Source organism: Acinonyx jubatus, chromosome A1, assembly GCF_027475565.1.
Source record: "Acinonyx jubatus isolate Ajub_Pintada_27869175 chromosome A1, VMU_Ajub_asm_v1.0, whole genome shotgun sequence".
Taxonomy (NCBI): domain Eukaryota; kingdom Metazoa; phylum Chordata; class Mammalia; order Carnivora; family Felidae; genus Acinonyx; species Acinonyx jubatus.
The window spans coordinates 203,189,081-203,214,231 of NC_069380.1; the positions used below are offsets into that span (position 1 = coordinate 203,189,081).

Consider the following 25,151-nt stretch of genomic DNA (forward strand, 5'->3'; position numbering starts at 1 on the left):
GAGTGTTATGCTAAGTGAAATAAGTCATACAGAGAAAGACAGATACCATATGTTTTCACTCTTATGTGGATCCTGAGAAACTTAACAGAAGACCATGGGGGAGGGGAAGGGAAAAAAAAAGGTTAGAGAGGGAGGGAGCCAAAACATAAGAGACTCTTAAAAACTGAGAACAATCTGAGGGTTGATGGGAGGTGGGAGGGAGGGGAGGGTGGGTGATGGGTATTGAGGAGGGCACCTGTTGGGATGAGCACTGGGTGTTGTATGGAAACCAATTTGACAATAACTTTCATATTTAAAAAAAGAAAATAAATAAATAAATAAAATAAAAGTTAATCAATTCACAAAAAAAAAAAAAAGAAAAAAAAGAAACCTGGAAAGAGAGAGTCAACCCCAAAATTTATCAGTCCCCTTCCAATCCCATATTCAGGTAGTTCTTCCTTAAGCCATGATTTCTCTACCCACAGACCGTGCTAGATTTGTTCTGTCACTAAGGTAGAGCTACCCGTCACTGATTTCTAGAAAAAATTGGTCCTTTACTATTGTCTGTCATACATCTTCTCTCCCATGTCACATAACTCTATCCTAGGATTATTGTGCTGCAGAAACATGGGCAAGGCTTTGGGGAGAGACTCTTTTCCCCTGGGCCCAAAAGCACATTCCTTTGCAAGAAGCGTTAGTAACTTTGAGACTCTGTGTCTTCCACCAAAACCAATTAACATTATAGCATTTGCAACTCAGTGGCCTCCCCAGTCCTGATTTCAAACAGTAAAAAGAAGTTTCTATAACAACTTCCGACCATAAGGCCGTGTGACACAAGAATGATTTCTGCCTGGGTCCTGCTGGGGTGTGGCAGGAGGGAGGGCTGCCTGTACCCCTCTCTGTTTTAACAGCTTTTGACCCAAGAATTTTTAAAACAGGAGTGCACATCAAAGCTCACCTTCTCCTTTATTCTGCTGATGTTGTATGATTAAATGACAGGTGAATACAGGCAGGCATCTTTCATTATCTGTGTCAGGAGAGTCAAAGACTAGAGAGAATGCCAAGCTGTTGGGAAGTCAGTTGCCCATTCAGTGCCTGGTGTGTGTGTGTGTGTGTGTGTGTGTGTGTGTGTGTGTGTGTGCATGTGTGTATCAGAGAGAGAGAGAGTGTGTGTGGAGGAGTGGGAAACTTGGGAGTGTGTGTGTAGGGGAGAGAGGGTGTGTGTGAGAGGGGGGAGGGAAAATACGTACACTTGTCTAACAAGCATGGCGTAGGATAGAGGTTTACCCACTTTAATCTCTGGATCTAAATTTTCTTATGGGGAATTGCTTGGCAGATTGAATTTAACATCTGAAAAGGAAGTAGCCTAGTATATAACTGGCATTCACAAAAAGCTGAGAGCAGGTGGGTTGATGGTGGGCAGAGGGAATAAAGATGGAGGGCCCAGGCAGCAGGGATGTTTAGTCAATTAGATTGTGGCACAGTAATTTGGAGACTTCAGCCAGCAACTGAGGAATAAGGAGGCTTGTTTGGGATTTGAAATGAACCAAAGCACATATTTTCAGTAGATGAGCCAGTAAGTGGTGTCTGTTTCAAGAAGTAAAATGGGTCGGATCTGGACAGCACAGGCCACATACTGAGGCGCAAGGAAGAGCCTTCAGGCTGGTGCTCCCTTTCTGCCCTGTACTCACAGGGCTCCTGAAGGGAAGCACAAGCCCATTCCACTGAGCACTCATCCAAAGGGAACAGCTCCACTCTGGAGAGACCTTATTGAAAATTGGGGGAAGGGGAAGCATTGCCAAATCACTAGACACAAATATATAGTTGAACATACTGACCTTCCTTGTTGCAGCAAAAGAGAACTCCCACCATTGGGAACCATGATACATCCCAGTGAGAGGGTTGGAAGGGAATTTTAAGCCCTATAGAATTGGGGCTTAGGTTGAGTGACTTGGGGAAAGGTTCAAGGAATTAGAGGTTCTCTCTAGATTGGATTGTGTGAAAAGGCAAGGATAATTCTATAAGTGGGTATCTCCATAAGCCTTTACTTATTTATTTATTTTTTTAATATTTTTTAATGTTAATTTATTTATTTTGAGACAGCGTGTGAGCACACGAGAGGGGAAGGGGCAAAGAGAGGGAGAGAGAGAATCCCAAGCAGGTTCCCAGCTGTCAGTGCAGAGTCCATCACGGGGCTCGATCCCACAAACCGTGAGATCATGACTTGAGCCAAAAATCAAGAATCTGATGCTCAACCGACTGAGCCACCCAGGCACCCCAAGTCTTCTTTTTTTTACGTTTGTTTGTTTTGAGAGAGAGATAGAGAGAAGAGGGGCAGAGAGAGAGGGAGAGAGAGAATCCTAAGCAGTATCCACACTCAGCGCAGAGTGCAGGGCTCAATCTCACTACCTGACTGAGCCACCCAGGCTCTCCATGAATAACTCCTATCTGTATGGCCAGAAGAAGGATAAACTATAATTGGCAAAGGAGGTGCAGTCATTTATTTTAGTTTAGAGAGGTAGATATTTGGTTACTTTGTGGGCGATCTTGTTTTTGTGCTTAGACAAAATTAAAGTATCCTTTTTTATCCCACTGTCTCATGATCTCAAGTAACCTAGTCTGAGGTTGGTATTCTGGGAGATTGTTTGGGTCCAAAAGGAACATAATAGGCCTAGTTGTGCGTGTCAGGCCAGCTTCTAAATGTCAGGGGTGGCTTTTAAATTTCTTTTCTCCCTTTTCAGTGCAATGCAGGGAAGAAATATCACTTCCATTTGGTTTAAAGCCTCTGGTGTGAATTAGGCTTTCCATGTGCTTTTTCTTTGTGGTTCTTTTTCTCACTGAAATAAGTGAGGCTGTATCTATGTAGGAGCCCAGACCATTTTGATAATGAAGCCAATCAAAGAATTGGTGATACCCCAGCCCAGGTTCGTCTACTGAAAGTGAAAACTCTTCACATTGAGCCATACTGACAATCTTGATATTCTTTCTCTGCAATCTTATTTCTGCCTATCTCATTGAGAAAGGGTTGGGGCTGAGTGGCAAATATAAGGAACCCAGGTGGTAGATATCAAAGGAGTTGAGGGTGAGAAAAAAATGTGAGAACACAGAATTTTATAAAGAGAATTGCTGATTCTTTGAGATTGGTGACTACTCCAACTTTCTTCCCAAAGTTTCACAACTTGTTGAAGGCACAAAGAAGCCAAAGGGGAGAGTCAACTGTCACATTTACAACTGAATTGTTTTCTTGCCCTTTATGGCAGGGGGAGGCATATCCGCCTGGGCTTGCTTGAATGGGTGCACTAGCAGGCTTATTTGTGTTGGGTGCATTTGGTAGACTCAGCTTTGGGTGACTAATCTATGCATTCCCAAGGGTGACTCCAACAGGTATAAATACTTATTTCAGTGAGGTGTATGAGCTAAATCCTCTCTGTGAAAGGATAAAAGGGTGAGGAGTTGCTCCACCTGCACCCCACCTAACAAAATTGTTACAGAAATCTCAAATGAGTTAACTAACACCACTCTAGGCAATGACATTTCAGCTTTTAATTTATCACATTCAGTTGATAAAATATTTTCTTCCGTAATATTCTCATTATAACAACAATTTAAAAAGCTGTAAATATGATATTTTCTCAGACTCTCTGGCCTTGGGGCATTTCGGAAGCAAACACTACATGCATCGGCTGCAGACACTAATCTTTGGCTTCATGGTGTAGAGCACAGATCTTCCAGCTCTTGATCTGTGTGTCTGGGATTGTAGCCTCGCTCATTAACTTATTTTAAAGTACTAAAAATAATTAGACAAGGATAGATAGAAACTTGCTTGTCATAATTGATTTTTTTCAGAAATCGCAAGTATAGCTTGCATTTTTGCTTTAGAATATTCCTTCCTCCCACCCCCTCATCACTTATTTCTCTGTGGCCTCAGCTGTTAAAAGAAAAGAAGCTTACAAGTTGTTTCTGGAGCTGTGACATCCTTTCTTGAAGGAGCGGTATGTGGCAGTGAGACTGTAATGTGTGATTTCATTAGTGAATGCTAACAGCACAGGCTGCCCTTTGGAAATGTATGGGAGATGTGGCCAATATAAAACTGAGCGAATTCACCGCGTAGCTGCTGCCTGTCTGAATACTAAGCAGAAAAGCTGTTGCCAATATGACTTAACTATGGTTTGAAAATGAACCAGTCAAGAGGATAAACAACACAGTAACAGGTTATTCATGAATGTACATTTTTCAGATGTTTTGGTTCATTTTTGAAGAGTTTAATTTAGATGGCCTGTTTCTCCAAATAAAATACTTGTAAGAAGTAGCTTATAGTGAAGAGATTGTAGGGAAGCTAGGTTAGATAGTTCAGTCTAAGTCAAATCTGTCAACAGATACCCTGTGTTGATTTGGGGGACATATGATGGAAAAAAATAGCCTGGAAACTTAGTTTTATTCCTGTCTTAGTTTTACATTTACTGGTTAGCAGTTGAACGTTTGTGTAATGAATTTGACCCTTATTGCCATTCACAAGCAGAGCAGGCTGCCACGTGCATTTCTACCTGGTTTTATAGACAGAAGGAGAATTTCACACCTTTGCGCACACACACACACACACACACACACACACGCACACCTCATTACCACTATGGGCTTACACTTTACACTTGTGTTCTAAGCAGCCCCCAAACGGGATATGGCCAATACTCTTGTATCTGATAAGGACTGAGAGACTTCATAATACCATGGACATTGAGGCAGATGTTTTAATGTCTCCAAGACATGGGCTGTGCAAATAAAGGCGTATTCAATGGTCCACAATTTTCTGCTCCAAGTAGCCAGCTTGAGATTGAAAATGTGATGTAATGTGATATGCGTGTGTGTGTGTGTGTGTGTGTGTGTGTGTGTGTGTGTGTGTGTTGAAAGGTTAAGAGAGAAGTAATGAAAACAAACAGAAATCTACTTTCCTCTCAGCATCTGTGAGAGTATATCTTCTGATTGGAGGTACAGAAAGTGTTCAAAGACCAGATGTGGTGCTCTCACCTAGTTTCAAGATTGTTCTGGAGCATACAAGTACAGTGATTCTTGAGGTATTTCTTTGGCAATTGAGTTGTGAAATTTTATTTCCCTATCCCAGCATTGCATGGCTTATCTTTGTGATATTTTGAGGCTTTTGTCTTTCTATAACTCTTGCTAAAAATTCAGATAGAACTTAGATATGGTGGGGTAGAGAGGAGAAGAAAATAGCATAAACCACTTGGTGAATGTTTTTATGCTATGGGTGTAGAGAATTTTAATTTCTCTTTTTAAAGTGACCAAAGTAGTTTCTCTTAGAGTCCCAGCTCAAGAATCCATCTATCGTTTGAATCAGCCAGTCACTCAACCAAAAAGAATGTGTTAAGACCATGCTGTGGGCTTGGAGTGGGGATAGGAGAGGCATGGTGTACTGTCTTATAAAATATTGCCTCCTGATCCTTGGGTTACAGGGTAATCTTTTTAGAACTTGAGATTTATATAGGAGACAGAATTAGAGAATGGCACATGACAGAATTTGCAACTAGTACTAACATTTTGACCTGTAGATTTCATATGCCATAGGAGCTCAAAAGAAGGAAAGATGACAAAAGTGACTTATCTAATATTTCAGGATAATAATACACTGACCGTCTCTGCCCTTTACCTTCCTCCAACCATTGCAATGTGTTGTACAGAAATATCAAAAGTATGTCTATTTTCTCTACTCAGATGTGGTCTACTTTTGTGGTTCTCTAATCATTGACCATTGACGGTGGTAAAAGCATCTTTTCTAAGGTAGAAAATTCTGCTTGATTTTGGGAACATTTCCAGACAATAAGGTTCAAACTAGGCCAACAAGTTGAGTTCTGTGGTGGTTTCAAAGACCCAACACTTTGTGTGTTTACTGGTGTTAGTGATGGCTGTTTATGAGAGAAAGGAAAACAAAACCATTATGCGAAAGGATTTTCTTTTGACCACAAAATTCAGCAAGTCCCCTGAGAAAATTTGGCAACTATGTGACTCATGTCTTATTTTTTAACTTTGAGGTAGAAAAATATGCTTTTAGGTTTGACATTCTGTCCTGCCCACCGTATATGCCAAGATACTTCCTTTGTTATCAGAAGTACATATCAATGAAGTACATTCCTTCACTTACTGAATTAACTTGACAAGGGAGCCACCTTTGGGATTTCTGAAAGATAGCTGGGAAGCAACTTTTGACAAATATGGTTGGTCTATTTTTTCCTCTCTTCCTTCTCAGTTTTGCAGTGAAAAGGGACAATTTTATAGCAACTTGGCAAAACGTAGCGCAGGAAGTCCCAGCTGTTCTTGCCCCAGCTGCTTGTGAGATCTAATAACATAGGGTGGGAATAGCACATCTCTCAGAAGAGCGCACACATTTTAAGTTGCTTTAATTTTCCTGCCAATTAGACTTTTAAGATGCCAAATGTATCTCCAGGCAACCTCTGTGACAATTTAGTACCCTTTGGTAAAGGAGCTTAAGGCAAAGAAAGATTTTCAAGTGGCAAACGGCAGGGGATACATTTATTCTTTCATCACCAAAGAAAAATGCATGTACGTATTTATGGAGACATGAGGACACGGGGATATTAATACTGACGCCACTGAAGGATGCTAAAGAGACTGGGAGTCAGAATTCTCAGCCTAGGGCAGGATTTCTTGGCCTCAACACAATTGACATTTTAGATAGGATAATTCTTTGTTGTGAGGGACTGTCCTGTGCATTGTATGACATTCAGCAGCATCCCTAGCCTCTACCACATGACTCCAGTAGCACCTTGACCTCCAGTCAGAACAGTCAAAAATGTCTACAGACATTGGTGTGTGTGTGTGTGTGTGTGTGTGTGTGTGTGTACATGCATACATGTGAAAATTCCCTCTAGTTGAAAACCCCCGGCCGAGAGCAGCCACTGCACAGATCTATGACAGTTACTTTTTCTGGAGCTCAACTCCTTTACTTGTTAAACAAATGATACCAACTGCTCAGGGATTAGGGAAACATAAAATATTTAGTTATATGGCTTGTTTTTTTTGTCTAAGTGAATATGCCAAAATTTATACATTTTCAGTGTCTGCTGCCTTCAGAGTAGTCACCTTGGGAATTTACTTATCCATCCAAGTGATACTGAAGCAATTTTAAGACCAGTTTCAGTGGGGGTAAATCTTTATCTTTTCAGGGTAAAATGGGTTTTTGAAACAACCTAAACTCATTCGGAGCCAAGTTTAATAAATAAGGTGGGTGAACAGAGATGATAAATGCTGTTTGGAGGCAAAATCCAAATGGTACAATAATGAGATTGATTTTTCATATGTGCCTCATGAACATACTCTGAAGGCAATTTCAATAGAGGGGTTATAAAAAGGTTTTGAGTCATCCTACCATTGATGGGATAAGTGAACAAACATCTCCACAGGTAACAATTCTGAATGATAGCTCACTTTCAGCTTGTAAGTTTTGGGGGAGTGTGTTATAAAAAGAACATCCCACGACCTTAGAATCATACCTCATAGAATAGAGTAGTATAAGAGAAAATATTCTTGATTCTTGAAAATAATGTCTGTCTTTGAATATGTTTATTATTATTTGTATTATGTGGCTGTGCTAAGTGCCTGCACTTCAGAATGACTAATAGATATGATCAGTCCCTAGTCCTCAAGGTGGTTACTTTCTAGTGGGAAGACATATTCATGAGCAGTTTAATTCAACATAGTGTGGTAAGTGCTAAGATAAACCAGAAGCAGATGTTCACTGGTTTCTGAACCCAGCACTGCCATTTACTAATGAATTATGTAAGCTGGAGGAAGTCAGTTTCGTCTGCCTTCGGTTTCCTGATCTTGTAAAGTAAAGGCATTGACTAGCCTTTGTCCTCTCTTCGGGCATCAGTACTCTAATTCTGTAGTAAGAGTGACAATTTCCAAGGGCATATGAATTACAAGGTTTTGTAGGGGAAATTTAATCATATGGTATCTGAACACTAACCTTTAGTTCCATTTGAATTCGTACCAAAACAGGAAGAAATTCCCAATTAGATGTTCATGAATACCAACTCTTGAGAGACCTGACCTGTTACTGGTAGTTCATTATTAAAGAATGACTGTAAATCAAATGAATTATACTGACTTTCTTTTTCCCGGACTCTGCAGGGTTATAATGAGCTGTATGTAGCCTTGGTTGACCAGAAGTTGCTGTATCCTAGGAAAATGGCAAGCAGTGGAGAGTGAAGTAAACGTTTATATTTAAAACTTAAATCAATAATCTTTTGTTATTCAAATCAATGCATTACTACAAAAATATGACTGATGTCCATAAACCTAGGTTCAAGTTTAGATGATTTACAGGGTGTCAATTTCTGACCTCGACATTTTCAACTGTAACATAAAGAAATTGGAATGAGAAGTTATATTTTTTAATAACTACAGTAGACATATCTGTTCTCATTTTAGACCTCCTAGCAATTGAATGATGCAGATATTTTCATTTCTACTTTATATGTGGAAAAAAGGAGGCTTAGCAAAGCAAACCAAATCACCCAGCCTTACGCAGCATCCATGGCAGAGCTGGATACAAACATATGTCTGCCTGATTTCAGAGTCTGTGTTTCTTTTTTAAGCCCCCACACATCACTCCACATTCTAAGTTGTTTCTGATTAAGTTCTGAAATTGTATGATTTTTTTCACAAATAACCCAAAGCAGTAATAAGAAAGTATCATATTTACTAACAACTATAAAATGAAAGGGAAGAAAATGTTTCCATCTACTTCCAAATTCAGAAATTTTAAACAACAAACAACTTAAAAGTCCTGTCAGAAGAGTAGCTTTTCCCAACATGTGAAAATGGCTTCCAATGAATGTCATTGATTCTTATCCAGAATATTTTAGATTCCCAAAGCTTTAGGGATAGAGGAAAAGGCAATCCAATGTTCAGATTCTCTCCTTTGGCTAGTGTACTGATTGACATGCTAACAGAAAAATAAGTGTGGTGTTCTATTTGGTGGCTTGCCCAAAAAGCAGCTACCTCCAGCTCCAGTTTTAAACTTTCACCTGTAAGGAGCCCTGGTGATTCAAGGGTCTGTGTACTAAAATAGTGATAGTTCAAGATTAAAATAGTCAATTAAGTGAAATATCCCTTTTAACTATATTACTTTTTTATGTTGTAGATTTTAAAAAGCTGTAGCGAAATATAGAGCTAGAGATTAGCAAGAGCTGTCAGATGTGGCTTCCCGTAGAGTGGCACAGCAGTCTATCCGTTCATTTCTTTATTCCTTCATTTTTTCTCCATCCTGGGAATGAGTTCATTCCATTGGGTATCTTGTTTGTGTTTTCTGTATAGTTTAAGCAGCTCAGAGAATTCACTCTGGACACCGAGCTGCGCTTGTCCTGACTCTGCCAACTTGCCATGTGTGATCTTAGGCAAGTTCTTTAAACACTGAGCCTCAGTTCCTCTTCTGGAAAAAAGAAGTGAAAATACACCTGTCTCATAATGCTACTGAAGAGCATAGCATGATAATCATGCAAGGTGTTTAGCTTAGAGCCTAGGACATAGTAAGAAATAAATAAATGTTGACTTTCATTATTATTATTAACAACAGTTTTATGAGGACACCCAAAGGCATTCTGCTAAATTAAAAAAGTAAATAATTCTCTTCGAGAACCCAATTTCCTATGAAGAGATTTTATTATTGAGGCTAATTAAATTTACTTTAAATAGAACTTTACTGTAATAGAGCTTATTATTATGATTTGGATTTTCCAATAGATGTGGATACACATGACAATTCTACTCACCAAGGGTCAGATGTTACATGGCCATTTTGCAGCATGTATCTTAGGGTTTTGTTTTTCTCTAACACTGATTTCTATTATGTTGCTCATTATTTTTCTTATAATCATTTTAAAACTAAGCTTAAATCTGTTACAGTGATTCTGTACATCAGAGTTACCAGTGGAACTTTACAATCTACGTGTGTTCAAGCTCCTTTGGAGATTCTGCAGTGGCCCTGGATCTCAATGTCATTTTGGTGTTGGGTCTGGTTTGAGAACCACTGATTGACTATCCCATGAGCTCCTTGAAGAGAAGGACCACCACCTTTTCAGTTTTATACTTCCTAAAATGACTTATAATAGCTATTAAGTCTTTTCTGAGTAGTTTTGGAGGTCAGATATCATAGAAGAAAATGAAAGAAAAATTGAGTTACATATTCCAAAGAAACCAAGCCTTGCATGTTTTTAGAAATGAATTCATATCTAACAAATTCATAATTGGCCGAAGTCACCTAAACTTATTATGGTAACAATTTTTTAATTGATAACATGATTTTCAAAAATTCAATCTGTAGTATTCTTCTGACATCTGTATTGGTTTATACCAAGGAGTAAAGAAAAGACTAGCTACAATTAACAAATAGCTTAAATACCTATCCTTCAGGGATCTACTAACAGGTTGGGCTAGCTAGATAATGTTGACAAGGAGCTGCGCTGAGAAAGACATATTGTTGTCATTAATCACATTTCCATTGTTTAAATACATCAAGCAATGCAGCAGGTTCTGTTGCAAGTAAGCATATATCCATCTCAGGGTGAGGTCAAGCGTGTCTGCACAAATACGGTTGTTATAGTAAAACTGAAAATAATTCATTACAACTCTTCTAGGATCTCTGTCACCCTTGGTGACAATTTGTTGTGACTGGGGTAATTGTGCAACTAATTCTGGCAGTGAATGGTGGGCCCTTAGGTTGTGTGAGTTCTCCACATCCCCATGCCCCCCTCTGTGTTTTTCCACGTGGCTTGCAAAAACATCACGCACCCTCCAGATGGTATAGCTTAGTGAGCATTTCCCACTGCAGCCACATCAGCAAAGAGATGAGAAGGGAGAAAGATTCCTTCTATCTCTAGGAGTCACTTCCCTGTGAGGTTTTGGAAAGGGTTGTTTCAGAATATATTGATGTGTTTCAGAATATATTAATATCAGAAAGATTTGTTCAGACATGGTACTCTGCAAACTGGATGAAGGTGAGGAGCCATTTTTATTTTTAAAACCAAAGATCCACATGGTTTGGGAATTGTTGATACCCCTAATAATATGAAGTCTAATATTTGTGTTAATGAAAGAACAATCAAAAGCAGTGACCCCCAAATCAGTTAATAATAACAGCATCTCAATAATTGCTGATGCCTGTAATCTTAGATCCACACACCTGAACTGATTTCCCCAAAGTCACTTGCTGATTTTTATTTAGACCAAAATCTCCAGTTATCATGCCCAGTTTTCTCTCAATAACACAGGGTCACTCTTGGTAGTAATACCCACCATTGTAATAAATTTCTCAGGGACATCAAGATGCTCAGTTTTCTTAGAGAAGTGATTGGGTAGTAAAGATAAATGGACTGGTTTTGCAAACACTTATTTCACGTAAGTTAACAATTGAAGCCAAAGGAAATCATCTGATGTCCAAAGGAAAAACATATACGTGTGGAATAAGAAATAAGACCTAAGGTCTGGTGAGCAGAAGTTATTTTCTTCTTTTCCTAGTATGATCCCGATCTATTCCAATCTAAACTTCACCCTGACCAACACCCACCACATCTCCACTTGCCAGATCTTACATGCAACACACTTTTGTGATTAGGACAGCAGGGATGGGAAGAGGACATTTGGTGAATGAAAACAATGCACAGATGCTCATTTCCTTCTAATGTGTATAATATATGTCAAACCAATTAAAGAAAAACTCTTAGGCACAGTTTTCCAGTTCCCCAAGTGAATATGTAGGTCCTCTTCAGGAGCAGCAGGGAGTAAATTTGGATGGAACACTGTCCATAGCATGACTCTGTTAAGAGTTCAAAAAAAGGTGGGGCTTCAGTCTTAAACAGGAGCATGGAGGCTGGGGTAGAAGTGGTTTGTGATATTATCATTTCAGACAAGTGCCTTGGAAACATTATTAATCAAGTTGTAAAGTGTTCTAGAGATCATTGTCCCTGTTCCAGTTAGAAAGGTGTTGCTCCAGGTGTTATATGGCTCTTTGTAGCTCTGTACACTTCAAAGTATGACCTCCAATGACAGAAAAATCATTCACATCACATAGTAAAACGTTAGGTTAGGGGTCTGTGATATCTAGAACTCAAAAAGTACGTTCTGTGTGTCATAGGTCGAAGAGGCTGCCTGCCTCTACACTCTTAGCAGACTGATGCCCGGTGTCAGGCTTGTGCTAAGGGAGGGAGAGGGTGGTAGTGCAGTGAGGTGCCTTGGAGTAAACACGGACACATTGGGGTCTCAAAAGCTTGGTGTGAGTGTGTATTCTGTCAGGGGGCTTTCCTTTAGACATATAGAACTCTATGTGTCTAGGGGTAAGGGAAGCATACAGTACATTAGGGAAATGACAAGGGGTTCTGTATTCTGTAACATAGTATTTGGGATTAGAGCAAGAAATAGCTGTAGAGAAAGAAAAATGGTGCACATTACAAAGGGTCTTCCTTGTATTTCATCCTAAGAAATTTGAGGTTTCCGTGAGAACTAACTGAATGGTTTTATGCAGGGAAGGGTATGATCAGATTTGGATTTAGGCAAGTCACTGTATCCACAGTAGAGAGAATGGGTTCAAGCGGGGCAGTACTGCAGACAAGGAGACCAGAGGGGAGTTGCCAGACCAAAATTCCTGTTGGAGCAGGAAGTTTGTCTAGTTTTGCACCTCACGATCTAGGTACATAATAGGTAGTCAATAAATTTTTTTTTAATGTTTATTTATTTTGGGGACAGAGAGAGACAGAGCATGAATGGGGGAGGGGCAGAGAGAGAGGGAGACACAGAATCGGAAGCAGGCTCCAGGCTCTGAGCCATCAGCCCAGAGCCTGAGGCGGGGCTCGAACTCACGGACCGCGAGATCGTGACCTGAGCTGAAGTCGGACGCTTAACCAACTGAGCCACCCAGGCGCCCCTGTAGTCAATAAATTTTTGTTGTGGTTTTAATTCAGATACCATATGGTGATGGACGAACTAATACGGTGACATCAGAGATTAAAAGAGATACACAGAAATTCCAAAGATGTTAGTGAGGTAGAATCTGTAAGAGGTGACAATTGACTTGCTATAGGAAAAGGTGAGGGGAAGGAGTTGTAGGAGTCAAAATAAAAACAAACGTTTCTGGCTTGGCTCCCTCACGATGCCATTCGCTAAAGTCAGAAACACTGGACGTAGAGCAAGACGTAGAGAGAGAGAAGATGACAGTTTGCTTCAGAGATGTGGTCTTCGAGAGGTTTGTAGTATATCTAAGTTCCAGAATGCAGTGTTTTAAACAAGAGTCCACACTCTTATTTAATGCCTTATCTATTGCCTCTAGTAAACCTCCTTAGCTGTGATGTGCATTGTCTTTAAGTCATATGAAAAAGTCTTCATACTTTCTTGCTCTTTAAAGCTTTTCACTAAGAGGATTCTCCTTCAAACAGGTCCAACTCTGGGAAGTATGAGGTGGCGAAGGGTCTTTTTTCAAATTAACGTTTCTCATTTAGAAATCTCCTAGAAAATTACCTGAAACTTAAAAGAAATTCGCAGCTCCAAAAGAATGACTTGTTAAAAAAGGATTTGTCTCATTTTAAGCTCTCTAAACAAAGCATTTTTCAGCTGTCAAGAATTGTTCAGATGTACGTTTGTTTTTTGCTTGAATAACACAAAGACATCTGAGTCTTAAAAACATCAGACTTACTGGGGCAGAGTTCAGAATAGTTTGTGCAAAGGTAATTTGTGCGATGGATTGCTACCCTTATTGTTAACCAAGTGCATTAAGAAAAACAGGCAGAGATTTAAGACAAGGCTAATTATCATTCATTCGTATCTTGAGCACCTGCTTTTGCCAGCATTTGCTAGATGTTGTCCATTCAAAGTTAAATAAGATATTGTCCTTGCCTTCGTAAACCCAGAGAGTTCCAGGAAAAATTCACAGAAAAAGTGGGTTTTGATCTAAAAATTATAATCAGTAGGAATTTGCCAGATGAATCTGGGGGAAAAATAACTCTTAAGGCAGAAGGAATACTGCATGCAAGTTGTAGGAGGTGTTTAATAGGCAAGAATGTTCATGTTAAAAATGCATAAGGTGTTTAATGGGGTTTGAACTGAAATTCATGTGGGAGGGGACCAGATGAAGTAACCAGAAGTTTACTAGAGGTCAGACAATGGGGTGGGTCCTTTGTGTGTAAAGTCTTTCAATTGATAAGGGAAATATAATTCTTTGTTTTATATTTTTAAAAAATACATGGATGCATTGGGAGAGCATATCTGTGGCTATAGTTCATCCTGTGACCAGTTTTATCATCAGCCAAATTCACTGATTCAAGTTCTCAGGATCTGGCCATTCTTGGCAATCGACCATATCTGGCCTCATTAAGCCCACACAACTTAATGTTGCAGTAGGTAAATTAGATAAAAGTGACCTAGTTCTTAAATGTAATATTCACCATGAAATTTAATCTTCACCATGCCAGAATATTGCAATCATTTTGCTCCTTTTTTCAAATGTTCCCTCAAAACAATGAAACAAATGTTTCCTCAAAAACATGGCATATATTTCTCATATGTTTCAAAGCAGCAGAGTGAGGTGCGAAATTTGAGTTATATTACTTAATTGAAAAATAATATACACTTGACTTAACATCTTAAAACCAAGATCTTTGGTCCTTAAAGTGTAATGGGCAGTAGTAATATCATTAACATCGCTTATTCATTGAATGAATGAATAAATAATTTACTACACTGACAACAGTGAGAAACTTGGAATTTGAAAACTGGAAAGGATGTTTAGCTCTCCTTACAGCAATTTCACTTAAATATATGAAAACTGAGGGCCACAAGTCAAAGAGCTATTTAGTAGAGTTGGTCCTAAAATTCCAGTCCTTGGGCTCTCAGGCCAGTGGCTCCTTCCCACAATATGTCTCCTGTCATCACTGAGATGTTTGAATTCCCTCCGTTTTGCAAGGACTCCAAGTAGGAAGGACAGCGAGAACCTCACTTGTATTCATGGTATGCTCAGACCTCCCACCACATTATGGAAATGTAATGACAGATAAAAGGAAAAAGGATCCCTACTAGCCTGAAGCTCATCCTTCAGTGAACATAGATTTTAGGGTGATGGCTAAATAAAATCACACTGATATGAAATGACAAGCTATAGGGAATGGTAAGTGGGAAAGATGTATGCTCCAACAGAAGCAGATAGCAGAGGGACCTAGTGAGTGAGTAGAGTATCTACCTTGATTTTTACATTTTCTTAAAAATCCAAGAAATCTGAAAGATAGAGCAAGTTTGCCTCAAAGAAAGTTGTGCGACAGCACTTGGGATTTGACAGTTTATGAAACACGTCATCACCTAATTTGAAGATTTTCCAATCTTTGCCAAAAACAATATGATAAAGGATGGTTTGGTGAATTTCGTCCAGTGTAACAACAGGGAGCAACTTTTTGCAGAGTTTACCACAACCTCAAGGTGGTGGTAAAGGCATAAAGTTGCGAAAAGTAATTACCAGCCTCAAATTCCAAAATAATAATAAAAACACCAAGATCTAAAAAGGAATTTAACAAATATGAGATTTTGATTTGCTTATGCAATATATTGCTCAGACTTAAGAGGCAATTTTCTGGGGAAAATACTGTCGTTTATAATTACTCTACTCCACAGACCTCTGTGGGACTCTTCTTATACTAAGTCTTCTAGAATGGATACCAGGACAATTTTCTTAATCTTGTCTTTGGACAGACTTGGACCTGATTTTTCTGATTCATCTTATATGCTCAAATCCCCCTTATTGTATTCCATTAAGTATGATTTAAGAAAGATGACATTTGTATTTGATGACTCAGCCCTCCATGGCAATGACAGTCTTTTTAATGGGATATATTTGACCCCTAAAAAGAAAGATAGATTCCCACGAAAGTTCATAGTATCTTCTGCATAAAGGAGATAGGACCTAAGATCCTAAGATTATTGCCCCTACTCTCATAGCTTCAGGCGGAGAAAAAGGAACAGATAGAAGAAAAGGCCAAGTGAAGAGAAAGTCTCAAGGAGAGATGGCGAGTGCAGTAGATGTGGGATCAGGTAGTGGGAACTGCAGCAAACAGACCTCTCCCGGTACCTTCTTTATGGGGTCTGCTGTGGAACTGGCTGAAACCAACACACCTCATTCATTTTCAACGAATACATGGGAGAAACTAGGAGAATGAGAGAACTGAGCCCTTCAAGAAAGGGAGGTGGAGGAAATCCTCGGCCAGGCATAGAGTGTTTGGAGCCTGGTCATTTCTGGGAGTCTCACTGTGGAGATGACCTTGAGTGTTTTAAAGCAAGGGCACTCAACCAGCATGTTGCAAAACTGCACGCTGAGCTGTCAACTTTTGATCAATGTGTAAAATTTACTTTGGCTTTGTTGTGAATATAAGGAAAGCAGACAGCAAACTGCCCCCACGTTTACTACGTGAAGAAGAAAAGACGTAGCAGATACTCAGCCTAAAGGGGAATGATTTGACTTTCGAAGGCTCTTGGGACCTTGAAATTAAAAATGTTCTATGCAGAACTACTGAAAAACTTGAACAAGAGGCGGCTGTGTGAGGCTTGTGATATCTGGCGATGCCGGGGATGGAAGACACTTCTTGCGTGGGAAGTGTGACTGCAGTCTTCATCAGCCTCACCCATCATGTAATCATCTGCAGACAGACACGAACTGAACAGGCTGGGCAACGCAATGCAGAACTGGATGCAGCTCTCTACAACAAAATGGAGCAGAGCACTGAGAGAAAACAAAACAACCTCCCTGTTTCCTGGGACATTCTAAGACATTGCCCTGGGAGTTTACAGGTACAGTTATGGGAGAAAGCAGGTAGGATAAGCACAGAGCTTGGACAGCCAAGAGAGCAGTGCTCCATTAATGCAGAGTGATTTATACTCACTGTGGTGCACGTGGTTGTATTGTAATCATTACTCGTTTAGTGCTTTTTTTAGTCAAGGGTGCAGCAAGGTATTCCATAGCATTTTAAAGTGTCATTTGAATCTCCAAAGTACAAGAACCACTGCTTTAAACCCTTGGACTCCTTCATGTGGGGAAAGTGTGAGATATGTTTGACAAACCCTCACCTCCAACTCTCCCCTTCCCCTTGAAGCCGGATGTCCTCTGGTTGTTGCAGTTTCAACGAATGTTGATTTCTTGGGGATAATATCCTTTTATCGCATTCTGGCAGAATTTAGGGTAACAAAAACTTAAAGAACTCCGTACACTTTTCCCAAAAAGAGTACTTGACATCTCTGAATTTGGGAGAAGTTATTTTCTTGAGAATGCAAGCTCCGCTTAAGAGCTGATTATCAAAATGACATTTTTCACCCCTACATATCACTTTGAACTTGTGATCACTCTTTTGTTCCTAAAGTCACACTTAGTACCCTAACTGCCTCTAATGAGTCCAGCCATCCTCATTTTTAGGGTTTTATTTAAATTTCAGTTAGTTAAAAAACAATGTAATATTAGTTACAGTTGTACAATGTAGTGATTCAATAATTCCATACAACATCCGGTGCTCATCACAAAGGCACTCCTTAATCCCATCATCTATTTAATATACCTCCCCTCTGGCAACCATCAGTTTGTTCTCTATAGTTAACAGTCTGTTTCTTGATTTGCTTCTCTCTCTCTTTTTTCCTTTGCACATTTGTTTTGCTTATTAAATTCCATATATGAGTGAAATCATATGGTATTTGTCTTCCTCTGACTTATTTCACTTAGCATTATACTCTGTAGCTCCATACATGTCGTTGCAAATGGCAAGATTTCATTTGTTTTGATGGCTGAGTAATATTCCATTATATATATGTAATTCCATTACACACACACACACACACACACACACACACACACACAGGACATCTTCTTTGTCCATTCATCAGTGAACAGACATTCAGGCTATTTTCATAATTTGGCTATTGTAGATAATGCTGCTTTGAACATCAGGGTGCATGTATCCTGTTTGTATTCTTTGGGTAAATACCTAGTAGTGCAATTGCTGGATCATAGGGTAGTTCTGTTTTTAACTTTTGGAGGAATCTCCATATTGTTTTCCAGAGTGACTGCAATAGTTTGCACTCCCACCAACAGTGCAAGAGGGTTCTTTTTCCTTTGCATCCTCACCAACAATTGTTGTTTCTGTGTTGTTGATTTTAGCCATTCTGACAGGTGTGAAGTGATATCTCATTGTAGTTTTGGTTAGTAGTTCCCTGATGATGAGTGATGTTGAGCATCTTTTCACGTGTCTACTGGGCATTAGTATGTCTTCTTTGGGAAAATGTCTATTCATGTCTTCTGCCCATTTTTTAATTGGATTATTTATTTTTGGGGGTGTTGCATTATATGAGTTCTTTATATAAGAACTTATATATTTTGGATACTAATCCTTCATTGGATGTGTCATTTGTAAATATCTTCTCCCATTCTGTTGGCTGCCTTTTAGTTTTGTTTCCTTTGCAGTGCAGAAGCTTTTTTTTTTTTTTTTTTATAAAGCCCAGTAGTTTATTTTTGCTTTTGTTTCCCTTGCCTCTGGAGACTTATCTAGAAGGAACTTGCTATAGCTGATGTCAAAGAGGTTACTGCCTATGTTCTCCTCTAGTATTGTTATGGTTTCAAGTCTCACATTTAGATCTTTAAAAAAAAATTTTTTTTCAACGTTTATTTATTTTTGGGACAGAGAGAGACAGAGCATGAACAGGGGAGGGGCAGAGAGAGAGGGAGACACAGAATTGGAAACAGGCTTCAGGCTCTGGGCCATCAGCCCAGAGCCCGACGCGGGGCTCGAACCCACGGACCGCAAGATGGTGACCTGGCTGAAGTCGGACGCTTAACCGACTGCGCCACCCAGGCGCCCCACATTAGATCTTTAACCAGTTTATTTTTGTGTTTGATATAAGAATGTGGTCCAGTTTCATTCTTTTGCATGTTGCTGTGCAGTTTTTCCAGAACCATTTGTTGAAGAGACTTGTCTTTTGCCCATTGGATATTCTTTCCTGCTTTGTCAAAGATTAACTGACTAGCCATTTTTTTAAAAAAATAAATCTTGCTTTGGAAACAGAAGAACAAACACAAAAACAATTTTCTGGACACTTAAACAACTACTGGATAGAACTAGGGGTCTTCACCTTGCATCTGTAGAACTGGTAATGTGTAGATATGTAGAATCTTTCTCATACTTTTATACTAACAGCCATTATTTGTCAACAGGTATTGCCAACAAATCATAGTAAGGATTAGTAGGTGACATCACAATCATCTAGGAATTTTGAATTATGTTTGAGACCCTGTTGCCAGATAATTGAAACAAGTATTTAGATGTGTGATTATTTGACCTTGTTAGTTCCTACCATTTTTTACTATCCTTGGCAGACTTCCCAGGGCTCAGTACTTCTGTACTTTAAAAGTATAGAAGGCAGTTTAAAAGTCACTCTTTTTGGGGCGCCTGGGTGACTCAGTCGGTTAAGCTTTCTGACTTTGGCTTAGGTCATGATCTCATGGTTTGTGGGTTCAAGCCCCTCATTGGGCTCTGTGCTGACAGCTCAGAGCCTGGAGCCTGCTTCAGATCCTGTGTCTCCCTCTCCCTGCCTCTCTCCCTCTCGCACTGTTTTTCTCTCTCTCTCTCAAAAATAAACATTTTTTTAAAAAGTCACTCTTCTTCCTTACCAAGCACTCATGGATCAACTGAAGGTCTTGATCTCTTCCAATGCCTTTTTCTTACTGATCCTGCATTTTAGGGACTGCAGAGCATCTAATGTGTTCACCATCACCTGTTGTCCCAATGCTGTTTGGATATAAAACAAAACAAAAACAAAACCCCTAATAATTTGCTCTATTTCTAAGTCATCATTTGATGTAATGGTAATGGAATTTCTGGAAAAAAATCTGTTTCAAAGTTGGAAGACCTTTTGTCATTTTATTTGCAAAAGCCACTTTATTTTGTTACTTAACTAGTTAAGTTAGACAAGTAGATATTGGCATTGCAAAAGAACACCAAGAATGCCTGGATATTTTTTTTCCAGTTTCCCATACCGACTCAAAATTCTGTTCTCATTTTTCTGACATTAAATATAAAGATACAAAACATTAGTTCCTGACAGGATTTCTCAGCTATACATGATTGCTTCTTTTTGTCTTCCCACCTATATTTTAAGATAATGCTGTGCTGGGGTCCATTTGGAACCTCTGTTAGACTATAATATCACACAAATAGTCATGCCTTTTTTTTTTAAATAGCATCCAGACAGCTGCTCCCCTAACTCATTTTGGAAATGAGGCTAATACCTTACAAAGCCAAAAACACTTTACATAGAGAATCCTCTTATGTCTTAAATAATCATTTGTAAAAAAGTGTTTGTTTCTCCAAATACCGATGAAAGCTACTGGAGAGCATCTCTAAAAAATCTCTCCATCTTTCCTTGGAGGAAATGGTTGGAGCAGCAATGCCTTGGAGGAGCAATGACAGGATATCCAGCATCCCTGAAAGAGTGGTGGTGTTAACAGAGATGCTGGTGTCACCATCAGGAGAGTGGGGGAAGCAAAGGGAAAGAGTGGTAAAGCCAGGAACTTTCATTGTCTTATGGATTGGTTAGCCCTTTGGGGGACCATGGTGGGTTTTTTTCCTCTCTGTCTTTTCTTTCTTGCCCCTGTTTGGTGATGCTTTGAGTAATAGTTGCCCCCACCTGATGTAGTGTTAGAACAGGGAACACCTAGGGAATCTGCAAGTCAGGGCAAACTTGTCAGAGAGAAGATAGAGAAGCTGAAGGCCAACAGGAGTTTGAGTGGTTTCACATGTCCCCTGCTAATATCCATCATAATCAGGAACACCTCTAAGATGATAATTGCCACATATGGCCCTGAGATGCAGACACAGGTACAATGAGCTCCCTGCCTTTAGGACCTCAAAGTCCAATGAGAAAGGTGGGCATAGCAATAAATTGTCATAGTGCAGTATGATACACCACTAATATAAGTATGAACAACATGATGTAAGAGTTCGGAGAAGAAATCTGGCATTTTGCCTTTGAGTGAAAGGTTGCTAAAGACCTATGAAACTGATCTAGTAAGTACCAGAATAGACCAGTTCTACTGGATAGTGAGTTTTGCCAATAATGGACCAGAGATCATTTAAATAAGTAAAGAGGGGTTTTTCGTGTGTTTTTTGTTGCTGGTTTTTTGTTCACTTGTTTGTTTGTTACTGTAGTGAGGTCTCTATTGGAGGTCCTAAACTGTCCATTTATTAAACAAGGAGATTCACTACGCACCTATTAGAAAGGCTAAAGTCCAAAACACTGACAACACCAAATGCCCCACCCAATGTGGAGTGACAAGAATTCTCATTCTTCCTGGGTGGGAATGCAAAATAAAACAGCTATTTTGGAAGACAGTTTGGCAATTTCTTACAAAGCTAAACCTAGTCTTACCATATGATCCAGCAACCTCACTCCTACGTCTTTATTAAAATGAGTTGAAATCTTACGTCCACACAAAAGCCTGCACATGGATGTTTATAGCAGCTTTATTCATAATTGCCAAAACTTGGCAGGAACTAAGATGTTCTTCAATAGGTGTATGGGTAAACAAACCATGATACATCCGTACAAGGGAACATTATTCAGTGTTATAAAGAAATGGGGCATGAGAAAGCATGGAGGAAACTTAAATGCATATTGGTAGATGAAAAAACTCAGCTGAAAACGTTCTGGTAAAGGAAAACGTTCTGGTAAAGGAGACAGTTGGATGCTGGTGATGGTTGCACAGCAATATGAACGTATTTAATGACCACTGAACTGTACACTTAAAAATGGTTACAAATGTAAATTTTATGGTATGCATATTTACACACACACACACACACACACACACACACACACACGCACACACTACAGGGACAGTAAAAGACCAGTGGTTTCCAAGGGTTTAGGGGAAGGGAGGGTGGGTTGAATAGGTGGAGCACAGCATTTTTAAGGCAGTGAAACTATGGCACTGTAATGGTGGATTTGGGACATCATACATTCTTCAAAACCCACGAACTCTACAGCACAAAGAATGAATCCTGTTGTAAACAGTGGACTTTAGTTAATCATGTGTCAATACTGGCTCATCAGTTGGAACAAATGTACCACACTCAGGCAAGATGTTAGTAAGACAAGAATCTGTATATTCACGGAGGTAGGAGAGAGTGTATATATAGGAGATCTCTGTACTTTCTGTGTACTGTTTTTGTAAACTTAAAACTTCCCTTAAAAATAGAGTTTGTTAAAAATATCCATTTGGATAAGGCCAAATAAGTATATGGCAAAAACTCAAAACATGGTTGGCCATGAGTTAATGTCAGTTTTGATTTGAGCAAAAGAATACAAATCTGTAAAAGTTAGTGCCATTAAATCTGAAAATATACATATGCACACACACATACATGCATGTACACTCATGCACACAATTTAGGGGAAAAGATGATACATAATAAGTAATTGGAAACTTACCAAGATATTTAGTTGTATGCATTACCTATATTTTTTCTCTCACCAGTGGCTTGAGCTAAATGACAGATTGTGTTCAGAAAACAATTGTTACTTCATGAATATTCTCATTCTCTAGCCTCTCTTGTCACATTGCTATTTCAGTTATTGCCTTAGTGCATCAAAGTAGATAACATTAGATAAACCACACCCAGAGTGGCATGGATGAGAGGGAAGCACTCTGGACAGGATGTTAGCATAATGGGATTCCAATTTCAGCTCTGCCACCGAGTGAAGACAATACAGGGACAAGCTATTCACCCTTCCTCATGTAGTTTCTACATCTATCCAGTAAGAGGGTTGGGCTACATACTCTGAACTCCATTCTTGCTCTCAAGTTCTTTTGTTTTGTCTGGTTAAATATAGCCAAGACAGGGGCGCCTGGGGTTAAGCGGCTGACTTCGGCTCAGGTCATGATCTCATGGTCCATGAGTTTGAGCCCCACGTCGGGCTCTGTGCTGACAGCTCAGAGCCTGGAGCCTGCTTCTGTCTCTGTGTCTTCCTCTTTCTCTGCCCCTCCCCCATTCGTGCTCTGTCTCTCTCTGCCTTTCAAAAACGAATAAATGTTAAAAAAAATTAAAAAAAAAATAGCCAAAACAAATTTGGAGAATCTCAAAGAAAACCCAAATCTGCAAAGATAATTTCATTTTGAAACAAATCTAATGTTGACTTACATCATCAATTACTATTTGGACTTTCAAAAAGAAAATATTCAAGTTGCTATCCTGATTACCCTGACTGGGTCAGAGTCACCCTCTTACATGCTCTTATAGAACTATTCAACTTCCTTACATATCTCTCACCACAGTTTGTAATTACAGTATTATTTGTATGATCATCTTGTTAATGCCGCGTGCGCGCGTGCACACACACACACACACACACACACACACAACACTGAATTGTGAGCTATGTGAGAGCAAGGAATGAATTGGTTTTATTCACTTCCCAGTGCTTAGAGCCCAGAGTAAGTGGAAAATGCATATGTACTGAATCAATCAATAAATGAATCAATGAATGATTCAATATATTAGTTGAGTGCAACAGCAATATAACTTTAATTTTATGAAGTAAAAGAATTATGATATTTAAAACATGATTTAGTCTGCACAAATTAGGAAGCTTTCCCTAAATGATACCAAACATAGATTGCAGAGTTGAGCTGAAAGTTTTTCAACAGAAACTTGGAATTTTAATTTTTAGTAATCAGTGGTAATTTCTTTTACATAAATGATCTTCTGTTAATTAATATAAGCCACAGGCATTAGCTGCATTTATGGACTTCTTATCTAAAATAATTTCTAGGCAAATTAATGAATTAAAATAAAGTTATAAGAGCAAATTAATCGGAACTATGCTGAACATAAAACTTATAACAAAAATAACTATTTCTTTATGTGACATAATGGAAATAGATCTTTCCTTTAGATGCAAATATTTCTTTGCTTGATGATTTGATTATTTGGAAATGTAAAAAGTCCTACCTTTTATTTGAATAAGAGCTGAAGAAACCTGAAACTTTAATTATTGAGTCTACTCCTTCTAAAAATAAGTTGCATTTCTAGGTGTTTGACTTAGTGATTAGTCTTTTGGTCAAATACGTCAATAAAACATTGGATGGACTACCTTTTGCCTTCTTCTATCCTATATTCATGGAGATGACTTTAAATGCCAGCTTAATGCTTTCCTTTATGTCCAATTCATTATTCATGTTTTAGAAGCCCATCTGAAATCATTCCTTTTAAACATGCCCATTAATTCAGAACATCAACTTAGAAAGATTATTTCTTCAGTCCAAGATAATGGTTTTTTTGGTGAATGGAGAATCATACGTGCCATTTAAAACTTAGAGCTAATATAAGATGGTGAAAAAGCAATATAGTTTGTTGTTACTTATCTGAAATTGACATAGATGCCTGGGGTGTAAAGCAGATTTTTTCTTTTCAAACAAATGAATCATCCAATTCAGTTTAATCAAGTAAATAACATAATTCATGGAAATATTTGCCCTGTGTGTAGCAAATATATGCTGAGGCTTTAGGGGAAAATGTTTTAATATGACTTAACACTGAAAAACATTTTCATTAAGATCAGAAACATGTCAGAATCCACAATTAGTTGATGCCATTCTTTATTTTCTCACGTTCAATTATTTTGGATTTTTATTTTAATATTCTCAGTCTAGACATGTGTTACGGTTTTAAATTATTTCAATCCAGTGTTCAGGGTGGAGATACACACTGAGTTTAGTGATTTTTGTGGCAGTCCAACATGGAACCACCTACCGGAGTTAGACATTTTAACTTCAGAACTAAATCGACCATTTATTTTCGCCAAAATAAAGGTACTTACTTTGCATATAAACAAAGTTAATCTTCCTTTTGCCTTACTGTAATTCACTTTCAAAATATTCATTGGATATTTACAGATATTTTAGTTTGAGTTTGGATTGTTTTTCTGTTTATAGAAAACATTTTTGAAGCAAAACAAAGTAGATTTCAAGTAAACATAAAATCTGCAGATTAAGTAATAAAAGATTGTCACTCCATTTGAAGGAAAAAATGTGCTTTTAATATCTGTAGTCCGATTTCCCTCATCATTGTGGT

The 25,151-nt window shown here is 38.8% G+C and overlaps 1 protein-coding gene across 6 annotated transcripts in view; it reads left to right on the top strand.

Annotated features, from left to right (window-relative positions):
* PLCXD3 (phosphatidylinositol specific phospholipase C X domain containing 3) overlaps positions 1–25,151 on the top strand; it is a 228,505-nt gene that overhangs the window by 180,352 nt on the left and 23,002 nt on the right. The gene's annotated exons all lie outside the window — the stretch shown is intronic.